The 13291-nt window shown below is 42.4% G+C and overlaps 1 non-coding gene across 1 annotated transcript; it reads right to left on the bottom strand.

The window, feature by feature from the left end:
* Positions 1 to 5423: 5423 nt before the first annotated feature.
* On the bottom strand, positions 5424 to 5538 carry LOC130436104 (U5 spliceosomal RNA). Its single transcript, XR_008908944.1, has one exon. It is a non-coding gene; the product is annotated as a U5 spliceosomal RNA (small nuclear RNA).
* Positions 5539 to 13291: the final 7753 nt, after the last annotated feature.

Raw genomic sequence — 13291 nt, 5'->3', positions numbered from 1 at the left:
CGGCTCTAAGAAAGAAGTAGACGGACTCACCCGCTTGCTCTGAAACCATCAGGACTTTGAGAACACTTTTCCACGGGCATAAAACCTTGTCCAAGCACACTCAAAAGGAAACCAATACAAGTATCAACTATTTCCTAAATAGGTGCGTTTAAGCTGTAACCCCTTTTAACTAAGGAGACGGTCCTCAATGGTTCATGCAGATGTGAATAGTTGTTTGTAATACTGCCACTCTTTGCTTTGTCTATTTCTTCCATTTCTTTACTGCTTTTACGTTTCATGTTTGTTAATTCTTAGTTAGTCGGTTTGTTTTCCCTTTAGTGTGGTCAATAAACCTTAGATTTGATATACGATCTGCGGATCACTCGCTGGACGAGTAAATTTAGTTTGTCGCTATTATCAGGTTTGCCGAATCCGATAAAGTGTATAAAACAGGTATAGTTAATCATCATTAATTATACGTCTTTTACTGTGATCAAACTCATAGTTTTCCCCGAAATACACTGCAAGGGGTACCGCCGTTCGTAACAAATCCACGAAAAAGTCCACCCAAACCAGCTCCATACATAACCCCTCCCCCGGCATAGCCATGGATTCCATTGCCTGCGTGATTCTGGTAATATGCCATGTAACGCATGGGGTCGACATTGTGGTTGTTGTAGTACACCATTCTCCAAGTGTATTTTCCTAAAAAACGTAGTGTTTTACGGGTCTAACGTGTAATTTAGCACAGACCTTTCCGTAACTGAAACGCACGTCTTGATTTTGATCGTCTTTTACTTGTATGCTTATCTCGGTGATAGTAGATTTATTAATCGACACATAATGGGGTCGGTCATATCTAACAGAGTAAGCCTTGTTACTCTCACATTCTATATGTACACACCTTAATAGAGGGACATGATAATCACCAACTGATTGATATTCTATTATATCGGCGTATATATACATTGTAAAGAAACCACCATTTATGTCTTCTTGATGTGGTGCATACGTAACAGTCTGGTCTCCGGCTTCTATAGCAACCCCGTGGTTTAATCCTAAAATAATAGACAGCTTTCCGTAAAATGTCAATGAAATATTCGGCGGACCTTTCAGAAAAACCTTATTTTTAACATGGTCGAATCCAAAACTCACACCCAATGGCAGGTTTGTATTGATCTCCCTGATCAAGAAAACAACGTCGTCATAATATCCATACTTTATTCTGCAAAGTTTGTTTGATATCTTTGGATCTCTGTTGATGAAAATCTCAATTTCTTTGTCTTTAGGAGGGTTATCACTATATATTGTCCTGGCCCCACCATGGTCCAGAATGAAAGCAGCATCGTCCTCATTAAAGGTATACCACGACTTAGGATATTCAAATTCTATCAATCCTACTTCACATTCTCCTTTTACGTTTATAGTTCTCGCTAAGAGGGTTGTTAAACTAGATATTTTATTCTCCGGATAAACATATGAAGATGCGTTGCAGGGCAGTGTAACATAAAAGCCAACCTCAGCCATGGTAGGCTTCACATAAATGTATACATTCTAGGCAGGTAACTTTGTCTTATGGTATCTGTACATCCCCCAATTCTTTTTGATCAATCCATGAGGCAAATTTCGCAGGCCATCCGAGCCATTGTACCAGCCATAATGTTTTTTTACCGCTCTTCTTCTTTTTCTAAATTTTTTCCCACTTTAAATTTCTTGTTTTTACCTACAAGAATTTTTTGTATTTCTTTTTCATAAAAAACACCCTCAATAACATCTCTTGCGTGTAGTTTTCCTCATAGCCTTTGCTAAATGGACCTCTTACTTTAGAAATACGTGCGATATCACCAACTTTGTACTCATATGAGGGTTTGACACGCCGAGATCTGCTATCGCCATATAGATTTTGTAGCACCACAGATTCATTTTTTTTGTTTACATCAATAGGTCTCATCTTGATACTCCTGTGATAGGAGGCGTTGTACCCCTGCATTATGTCTTGAAGTATGTCAATATAGCGTTTTGAGTTTGTAGCTGTTAAATACCTCCACGTCCTACCTTTTAACGTTCTGTTAAACCATTCAACAACACATGACTTTAATTCAGAGGCTGTTGCGAAATGTGTAATGTCATACTTTTTTTGTGAGTTTTTGAAAGTGTTAGTTAAAGAACTCAGTCTCCCTATCGGTCTGTAAAATAACTGGAGTTCGTTCTCGCAGTATGGACTCAAAGGCTTTAGAAACTTCTACACCAGTTTTGTTTTTTAACACACGAGTCCAGGCATATTTACTAAAAAGATCTATGCATGTCAACAGAAAGTGGTTGTTGTCATTTTCTTTTGCATATGCTGACATGTCCACTAGATCGGCCTGGAACTGCATGTCAATACCATAGACAAAAACCCTATTCCTTTTGTATTTTAGAGGAGCAGTTTTGTCCAGCGTGTAAGTATCCTGACCGAAGAGCCATTCTGATACTTCTTTATCAGTTAAACAAACACCCGTTTCTTTTAAAACAGCATCTTTTAAATGTTTTTTTACCACCTAAAGAACCGGGGTTTGAAGGTGTGTAATAAATGGTTTTCATTTGTTCTTCAGACATATTGCCGCACCAGTATCCACAAAAGAATAACAGCGATAGTTTTAGTGTTGTGGTGTTTTATTTAAAAGCAGTAAAAGAAAATACATCATACGTCATCCAGACTGTGTAGGAATTTTATACATACCACAATGTTTTTCTCAAGAATGTAATTCTCAAGTGATTCAATAATCTCACAAACATCAGTCTGATCATTTCTTTATTTTGTAATTACACATAAATCAGTTACATACGTACACATACATAAAAAGTCTATAATTCTAATAGAATTTCCAAATTCAGTCATCAAATTTTTCTGTTAGTTATAGCAGTTGTTTCACCCGGATTAATACATATATACATCAATTCAGTTCACTCATTTGACACATTTCTTACAACAGACATTAGTTTCTTGAGTTTTGTAAATCGTTTAACATCTACACCACATCTGTTTACAACAATAACAGGTAAATCAACACCGTCATCAACAATCTTGCACAATAAATTGGACATTTCACATCTTAAACGTCGTTTAAGTAGACATTTAGTCAGCCCTGTTGCATAGCATGAATTCCCCATAACGGTGCTAGACTCTGTCAATTTGGACGAAACCTTTTCAACTGTCCACAGCGTCCTAGACAATCTTTTCACTGTTGGTATCCACGAGTTTTTCTCTGACTTGGTGAAGGTTTTCCAAAATGTAGGTCTCTTCACGCAGTTCGTGCAGAATTGTGTCAACTGACCCCTGAATCCTCAGGGGATGGATCCTTAATCCACAATAGGCAAGCGCTTGAGCTATGATGTGTTTCAGCTCTGGTTTAATCATACCACGTGACAGCTCATCAAAGTTAGTGTCAAAAAAATAGGCATCAGGTTCAAACAGACAGCCTTGCCTAATTTGGCTAGGATGGTCAACTTCGCAACCGATACAGAATTCTTTCAGCTTATTGTTGATAAGATGTTCCAGAAGTACCACGACAGTTGCTTTTATGATCTTGAATCCATCAGATCGAATACAGCCACCAGTGGCGTCGATACCCGCAAAGGCTGCGGCTCCTGCTAATGCACCAGCATTGCCGTACAGGGTCGTGATGAAAGTCAGGTTGTGATAACCCAGATCAGTACAAAATTTATCCAACCAACTGTTGTCATAAGCTGAAAAAATCGTTGTCCATTGGTGTTGCATTGTCGTCAGGCATTGAGAGAGCAGTCCAGGGGTTGATGGAGCGTGTGGTGGTTGACAGAGTTTCTTGAGACATGTTAACCGATTGTAGCGAGTGAACCAAACTGAAACCATATTAATGGCTGTAGTAACCTCTCTGGTTAAACATTTTATCAAAGCATGAGAAAATGTTATCAAGCATACAGACATCTTTCCACTGAAACAAAAATATCAAGTCATAGTGCATGTGATGCTCAGACTGTGTAATCGGATAGACATATTCACGGAGCTTTGTCTTGTTGTTGCATCGAAAAATATAAACACTGTCATCGGGTAGCTTTTTACTATGGTCCCCAACCACACGGTACCTTGTTTCAGGATGGCCACCAGATGGACCGGAAACAGACAGTTCCCCCTTCAGACTGGGAGGAGAGAGTCGGCCCAAACACTTTCTCTTTAATGGTGGAGTGAGCACACCCAGCACGGCAAAGCCGGGCATGACAGCAGTCGTTCAAATCTCTCCAAACATAATTAAAAAATATAAACCAGTCTTTGGCAGGAAAAATCAGACAGGGGTCACGATTTCTTGTCAAATAGATAACGTCACACGCGATTGCCAGACATAGAAAAATCACGTTTTACAAAATCATAGTCTTCGTGGAGAAAGTTTGTCAGACTAACTCTCTTTTTTTTCTTAGGTGCATAAGTAAGCTTTTCATCCATTTCCACAGATCCTCTTGTTGGCGAAATACACATAAACTTTCGGACGGTTTTAGGAGCCTTTGGAGCAGCCATTGTACCAGTAGAGTGGAGACTTTAAAAATACTGCTTTTCTTAACATTGTTTAAATACCCTAGTATGATCAGGCGGGTGGTATGTGAAACAACTAGATCTTGAAAATATTAACCTCAGTGCTTGTTTTCTTCAACTGATCTTTTATTACTTTCATTCACAGGAGGTCATTGACCAAACATTCTCAACCATTCCTTAGATCTTCTGCAAAGAAGGGGGATGTGAGGCAGCGAGGTCTGGACATTACAAACATATTTTATGATCAACAACAAAGGGTCATAAATTTACACACGGTGCACGATCAAAGAGGATAATAATCATAAACACAGCAGAGGGCCATAAATTATGGGTAATTAATCACGTTTCTGACACAAAGTGTATCATATTTTCTTCTAATGGAAGCAATCGGAACAGCAAGAACACAACAAATAGCTTCAGTGCAAAACAAATTGTATCATACTAAAACTAGAAATAAAACCTACAATAAAAAAACAACGTTCCATCGTTAAAAACTTCAACCACTTGCAGGAGAAACTTTTTTGATTGGTTCTGTTTGTTTTGAGGTGATCTAAGACAATTGAACTGATCAGCAGTTTGATACAGTCCTTTCCCTTCCTCTTTCTCTTTTTTCTGTAATGGAATAGCCAAACAGGAGCGAATTTGGCGTTTGCAGCCATTTGGCGTCCCACGTTGGGGCTATGCATCAGACGTAAATTCCTCGTTAGTATAGTGGACAGTATCTCCGCCTGTCACGCGGAAGACCGAGGTTTGATTCCCCGACAGGGAGGCTTGGTGTGATTTCAGTTCGACCTTAAGTGGCAATTTCCAACAGCTCAAGATTACAACGGCCCTTCCTTGTTCAGTTGCTTGAGACTACCCCTTCCAATTTGGTACCCCGTCCAGTACAAACGTATGCTGCTCTGCTGTAAGCAAAGGACACAAAAATACGACAAACTTGCAATGGTTTCCCTCCACAGTAATCTTTAGTAAAAGGCGAAAGATTTATGCATAGATGAAGGAAAACTCAAGCTATATCCACAAACAGTTGAACCAGAGGACTCACCACGTAACACCATCATGTTTAAAGAGGATGATCTCCAGTTTCTTAATGATTAAAATGATTCTCCAGATTAAAAGTCTGATGCTCTACTGACTGAGAGCGTTCTTCTCCCATACCGCCTGTAGTGGTAAAAACAAGTTTCCTATTCTTAATCCTTGTTTCTTGTCCACTGTGGGAGATGCTGATGATATGATTCTGACATATTCTGACGCGTACCATAAATAGATCCAGAGAGGCGTGTTGATGTTCCAAACAAATAACTGAAGTTTATTAAATCAAAAAATAAAGATGCATTGTAACAAAATGAAACAAACAACTTTTTAGGCCGCTTGCAGGTTTGTTGCACCATGCCACCCTAGCTCCATGTGCACGGTCAAAAGACTGTGTGCGCTTGTACCAGCGCCCCCTTCCTGTCAGGGGTGGCCTATCCTTTATACAACTTTTCCCCTCTCATCTATAGAGGGCACACACTCAGAGAAATAAACAATTAACAACATACTGATATATAAATTAACATATTTATAAAAATTAAATAAGGTGGTAAGTATGGCTCCTACACCGCCTTAATAGTGATGGCACCCTACAAATCCATTCCGGCCAACTCAGTCGGTAAACCATGAGACTCTTAATCTCAGGGTCGTGGGTACGAGCCCCATGTTGGGCGCCAGTGCTGGCCCAGTCAGGGGCCCTTTTTAAAGGGGCAACCGCCAGCAGGCCCAGTTCTGGGATCTTCTTGAGACAAGTGCAACTTCCTCACCCTTCTGTTTCCGAAGGGGGTTCTCTGAAAACGAGTGTGATGCTCATTTAGTTTTTCCACGCTTTTGCCCTTTAATTCCGAGTCAAACGGAGCGATGTGCCCAAGCAAAATGCTCGATTTCTGTCTCTGTGGCACAAAACGATAGTAGGTTGCACAGTTTCTCCGCATGTCGCGCGGTTCGACCAAGCTGATGGGGAGGCTCCTCCCAGACCTGAGCTGTCCGGGCTTATGTCGGTCGCCTGCCAAGTTCTTCTCCCATGCCTCCTCCAAAATGATTTCCCTACAGGGAGTTAAGCCTTTTCTTTGAGGCTGTCTGATAGCTTGGATGAGCTGGGTTTAAACATTCTAGAGAGCAGCTTAAGAAGTGCTCGGCACGGCTCTTTTAGAACAAACTGCAGTGCATTGTTCGCTAATCGAAATTCGGTCACCCGATGGAAGGCGCTCGCCACCAACACACGGACAAAGTGAGCGGGAAGCAGTTTCTTGAAGACTTGCCCAACCCCCAAAAGTTGCCTCGACCCGGATTCGCCAGAGATGAAGTTTGGTCTTTCGCCACTAGAGATACAAATCAGCAGCTGAGCTAAATGCACCACAAATGCAGTCTGCAGGATTCAAACATGCGCGGCGAGACCCCAATGGATTTCTAGTCCATCGCCTTAACCACTCGGCCAAAAACAGGGCAAAATGGACTGCTACAAGGGGGAAAGAAAGGAATTTAAGATTTAAGTAAAGGGTTTGGTTGATTTTTGACTATGCAATTCATAAAAAAACTTAAAATACCGGTCTGACAAACACACCACACACTCTTGCCAGGACTTGCACCTGGAATCTTCCACCCAAAGGATACAAAGGGAACACACGTAGCACAATATACATAACTGCAATATATAAAAGGAAATAAAAAAATCAAAGACCTTGTACATCCTCCCTCCACTGTGCAATCGAGAGGCCTGAGGCTGGACAATACCACTGGCCCTTCAGCTGAGTGTGGCCAGTTGTTTTATTATTTGCCAGCAGACACTGATTGCAGATATAGTGATAAATATCCTTTGCAATCCGTTTTCCGTGGATGTTCACACCTAGCCACTCGCTCCTCATCCTCTTGGGCAGCTTTCTGCCTTCTCCATTTGCGCTGACTGGGTTGAGTAGAGGGACAAGTTTGTGGTGGCAGATTATCAGGCGCCTGGAACTGAGGAGGTGGCCGTAACTGGGAAGGAGTCTGGAATCGGGTAGGGGTCTGGAATTGGGGAGGGGTCTGGAATTGGGGATTGGTTAGAATGAGGCACTGGCAGATCTGGTGGGTAGCTGGGAAAGGGTGAGTAGCTGGGAATGGGTAGGTAGCTGGGAAAGGGTGGGTAATACCCAGGGGGGAATGCAAAGTGTGGTGGGTATATGGGACATGTCGAGTGAGATACAGGATACAGAACCGGTTAACTAAAGTTAGTTAGCGAAAACTGATACAGGTCAATGTAAAGTTAGCTTGCCTTGCAACGCAAACGTAGACCTCTTAAGTGTACTGAAACGAATGAAAAACTCTATCAACGATGAAATTGGCGTGTCAACTCGATTGCTGATTGGCTCTTTCCTCTTGGTAGGAATTGATTGGCTCGTTTGCCCCATCTTTTTAAAAGTTTGGGATTTGAGTTAGGACCTGTTCAGATTTAGTTAGGAGTTGTTCGAATATTGTTCAGACTTTTGTTCGGAAGGGATCCGACCTCGTCCAACTTCCTCACCCTTCTGTTTCCGAAAGGGGTTCTCTGAAAACGAGCGTGACGCTCATTTAGTTTTGCCACGCTTTTGACCTTTAATTCCCAGTCAAACGGAGCGACGTGTCCAAGTTAAATGCTCGACTTTCGTCTCTGTGACTCTATTATTGATAAAACAATTTGTTTTATTTAAGTTGCAGAATTATTTTCATACAATGAGAAGGTAATTAGAAACATCTATATTTCAAATATATGTAGTTGTTATTTATTTACTTCCTATTTATGTTAATCACAATTCATTTTATATTAAAATAAATAAGATTTTTTTTAAACATTTTTATGTACATTTACATTACATTAAGTCAATTAGCAGACGCTTTTATCCAAAGCGACTTACAAGTTGGGTAAACAAAGGAAGCAACTGGGTCAAACATTAGGACAACAAAAAGCATAAGAGCAATAAAAACATGTTTCACAAAGCCTTTTTTTTAAATTAGATATTGTAGAAAAGATATAGAAATCGGAAATGATCATTCAGGTGCAGATGGAAGGGATGTGTTTTAAGCAGATTCTTAAAGATGGCAACATAATCTGCTGATCTTGTAGCAGAAGGCAGAACATTCCACAAATGTGAGAGTGATTTTTTACCTTTTTGGGAAGGCACAACAAGACATCGTTCGTTTGCAGAGAGTATGGATCTGGCGGTTACATAATACTGCATAAGTGAATGAAGATAAGGGGGGGTCAAACCAGTGGTGGTCTTGTAGGCCAGCAGCAGAGTCTTGAATTTGATGTGAGCGACTACAGGGAGGCAATGTAATTAATGAAAAGAGGAGTGACGTGTGCACTATTCGGTTCATTGAAGACCACACTTGCTTGTGCATTCTGGATGGATCATCTGTTGAGGTTTGGTCGTGCAAGCAGGAAGTCCAGCAAGTAGCAAATTGCAATATTCCAGTCTGAACAGAACAAGAGCCTGGACTAGGACCTGCGTAGCATGCTCGGATATGAAAGGTCTAATTTTCCTGAAATTGTAGAGGATGAATCTACAGGACAGAGTGTTGCTTGCAACCTGATCTGTGAAGTTTAGCTGATCATTGATCACCACTCCCAAGTTTCTAACCGTTCTAAAAGATGTGATGGTTTGATGAGCCCAGTTGAATGGAAAAGTTGTGATGGAGTTTAGGGTCGGACGGGATAACAAGCAGTTCTGTTTTTGCAAGGTTCAGCAGCAAGTGATGGTCCTTCATCCAGAGCGAAATGTCACTCAGGCATGCTGAAGTGCATGCAGAAACAGTCAGTTCGCCATGCTGAAATGACAGGTTGAGTTGTGAATCATCCACATAGCAGTGGTAGGAAAAGCCATGTTTCCGAATGACAGAGCCTAGGGATGTCATGTATACAGAAAAGAGCAACGGCCAAATAACAGAGCCCTAAGGATACTCACCTCACCTCTCCAGGATACTCTTAATGACCTACCTGAAAGGTATGACCTGAAGCACCATTCCAGAGACACTTATAGCCTTGAGGGTCGACTGGAGGATGTGGTGGTTAACGGTGTCAAAGGCAGCAGATAGAACCAGTAGGAAGAGTACTGATGAGTTCAAAGCAGCTCTTGCCAGTCTCAGGGCTCCAATGACAGAGAGCAGCGCAGTGTCAGTGGAATGACCACTCGTGAAACCTGACTGGTTGCTGTCCAGCAAGTTGTTCTGCGTGAGAAAGGAGGAGAGCTGGTTGCATACAACACGTTCAAGAGATTTATCAATGAAGGGGAAGAGCAATACCGGTCTGTAGTTATCTAAAAGTGTAGGATTAAGAGTGGGTTTCTTCAGTAGTGGGGTGATACAGGCTTCTTTGAAGACTGCGAGAAATGTACCTGTGATGAGAGATGAGTTGATAATGTGGGTCAGAGAGGGAACAACCGATGGAGAGATGGCCTGGAGCAGATGAGTGGGTAATGGATCTAGCGGGCAGGTCATTGGGTGATTCGAAGATATGACCTTGGAAGCATCGTCTTCAGATAGGAGGGAGAAAGATTGGAGAGAGCATGTGGCAGCAGCAGAGAGAACTGACTGCTGATAGCTGTAGTTCTTAACGAAGAAAGATGCAAACTCATCAGCTGTTAGGTCCAAAGCAGGTGAGGGGGAAGGCAGGCAAAGAATAGCAGAGAAAGTTTTAAAGAGTGTACAAGAGTTAGGCGAGTTGGTGATTTTAGCATCGTAGTATTCACTCTTTGAAAGGAGACATCAGTAGAGAAGGAAGAGAGGAGAGACTGATAGAGACTGAGGTCAGTGGATTATTTAGATTTGCGCCGCTTTCTCTCCGCAGACCTGATTGTGGTGGGATACTCGCGGAGACCACAGATAACCGGGGGCAGAAGGGGATGCAAGAGATGGCTCAGATGTAAGGGGGCATAAGCTGTCTAAGCAGGAGGTATGTGTAGATATGAGAGTGTCACTGGCACTGTTGGTGTCCAAGAGAGAGAGCTGTTCAGAAGAAGGGAGCGTGGCAGAGACCGCTGAGGATAAGAGTGAGCGAGTGTACGTAGTTTGCATCGGAATTTGACCAGTGGGAAGGCATGTGTAATGTCTGGGGGGTTAGGTCGAGATCAAGAGAGATTAGGAAATTATCCGACATGTGCAGCGGGGTGACCTTTGAGTCATGAATGGAGCAGTAGCGTTTGTAGATAAGATCTAGTTGATTACCAGACTTGCTAATTTGGGAACTTGCTTGAGGTCAAACGATGCAGTCAGGTTGTTGAAGTCAACAGCCTGCGTTTTTTCAAGGTGAATATTGAAGTCTCCAAGTACCACCAGCAGAGTACCATCCTCTGGGAAGGATGACAGAAACGTATCCAACTCTGACCTGGGGGATGATAGATAACTACAAAATGAGTTTTAACAGGGTGGATGACAGTAACAGCATGAGACTCGAAGGCTACGTTATCCCATGAGGGTGTGAGCAGTTCGAATTTCCAGTTGTTAGGAATGAGTAGACCGGTTCCTCCACCCCTCCCTGATATGCGTGGGCTGTGTAGTGTAGTTATTGGAGAGGGCAGCCGGTGTGGCAGTCTCCTCCGGTTTGATCCAGGTCTCAGTAAGTGCTAAAAGAGGAAGACCTAAATGTTTGGCAATAGCTGTGATGAAATCCGCTTTGTTTACAGTAGATTGGCAGTTCCATAGACCAATGGGAAATGTAATAGAGGTAGTTTTGAGTGTTGAAAGAGTGTGCAGATTATTAGCATTAGCATAGGGTGGCCTTCTGTGTGATCTCGGTGATTTACTAGTTGTAGGGATAGTGGGGATTTGAAAACACATAGTCTAAACGGGGAATAAATAGAAGTGCAAAAATATTTAATGTAAAAGTGCAATACTCAAGTGCCTTGCCAGTGTCCTTGCTCGGTGGAGTCGTGCAGGTAGAGTCAATGGTCTTCACCCTCTTCGGTCTTGACGCGATGAGGGATGCACACTGCAGCTGCCCGCGGTGGTTAAATGCATGTATATACCCGTTTAATCACGCAATCGAATTCAGCAGGACACACCTTCACACTCTCACAATAACAAGCGAAACCAGCTCGAGAACAACGCGACAACACACGTGACTCGGCAGTCGAACAACAAAAAACAAAACAATGACACTGCGGTTCAACTCTATAAGACAATATTAGTCAATAACTGTGGCATGGGGGGCTTGGTTTAGCGAGGTCTGTGGCAGGAGAGAGAGTTGGGAGACAAGCAGTGAGTAGGTGGAACACGTGCAAACAATCAACACTTGTTGAACAGATAAAAGAGGAAGGCCAACCGACAGAAAGCGAGAGAGATACTGACTGAGTACAGGAGACTATATAAAATGGTATTAAATGCTAAACTAAAATCACATGTCACCAGTTTGAGTGCAGCTATGACACGTCAGAGGGGATCTGGCCTTCCCGGTTGAGCCTGGTTTCTCCCGAGGTTTTTTTCTCCATTAATCAATCATTGGAGTTTGGGTTCCTCGCCACAGCAGGGCAGTGTTGGCCTGCTCACCGGGAGACTGCATTCATTCATCTATTTATTTAATTAGAAATTAGATAATATTTATTAGAATGATCTTACTCGTTGTATTAATACCATGCACTGTGCTGTGTTTTAACTTTTCTGTTTTTCCTGTTTGCCCCGGTAAAGCTGCTTTGAAACAATACACATTGTGAAAAGCACTATATAAATAAATTTGAATTGAATTGAATTGAGGAGACCGGAGAGGGAGTGATCGTTAGTACTGAACTGGAGTACTGATCCCATTGGGAAGAATCTTACGGAGTGCTAGAGTTATTTTTTAAGAATCTCTAATAAACTCCTGTGTAAGACTCGCCAGCTGGGCAGCACTCGGGCGGTTCCGTCTGATGTATCCTCATGATTGGTTCCCACCTTGGTAGCCCATGTCCTTCCCTAGGTGGCCCTCCACGCTGCGGTTAACTACTTCATTCCGCATATTTTTTCTATGAGGTCTCCCCTGACGATGAGACCATGCGGAGTCTCCACTAGAACTCCTCCCGATGGTAGGAAGTGGTCTCTGTGGTGCGTTCCCCATTCGAGGAGTGCACTTACCCAGTGGCCTTACGGCACCGAAGGTAGAGGATTCCCACCTTTTCTAAAAGCTCTGGGACCCTCTGCCTATCTATCCACTGTAAGATTACAATTTCACGAAAGCACTCACGTCTGACACGCCAGGCCAGTCACCGTCAATCGCTGGAGATTGTGATACAGCACTGCGTTGTGGCGGTTTTCAATAGGAACCCCATCTGTCCTTCTTGTCACAAACACGTGCCGACTGCTGCAGTAGTGGTGAGAGCCTCTCAGGCTCCTCAGAAATAAAGGTGCTTGAATGCAGCACGCCGTCTCCCCTATACACCCGGATATCCAGGGGCGGAATCCGGCATGCAAATTTCAATAGCCAATTTCATTGGCCTGTTTCTAAACCAGTCGAAGTGATAGGTACTCAAGGGTAAACCCCATCTGTCGGTTCGACACAACGTCTCGTTCCCTCCATCAGGGAACTGAGGTTACATCCGTAACAAAGACCTTTCTCTTAAAGCACATACAGAGGATGCTAGAGACATTATTTTACTAACCTCAAATTACTTAACAAAAGAAATCCTGTACATATTTTTTTATTACTGCTACACAGATCCATTGGATAAGAATGTCTAAAAGAATAAATTCTAAAATGGTAATGATTATTTAAAACATACATATCATAAATATACAGATATACTCTCTCCC

Source organism: Triplophysa dalaica, chromosome 14 (assembly GCF_015846415.1).
Source record: "Triplophysa dalaica isolate WHDGS20190420 chromosome 14, ASM1584641v1, whole genome shotgun sequence".
In the NCBI taxonomy this organism is placed as follows: Eukaryota; Metazoa; Chordata; class Actinopteri; order Cypriniformes; family Nemacheilidae; genus Triplophysa; species Triplophysa dalaica.
The sequence above is the reverse complement of the archived record's forward strand: the minus strand, read 5'-3'. Positions and strand labels throughout refer to the sequence as shown.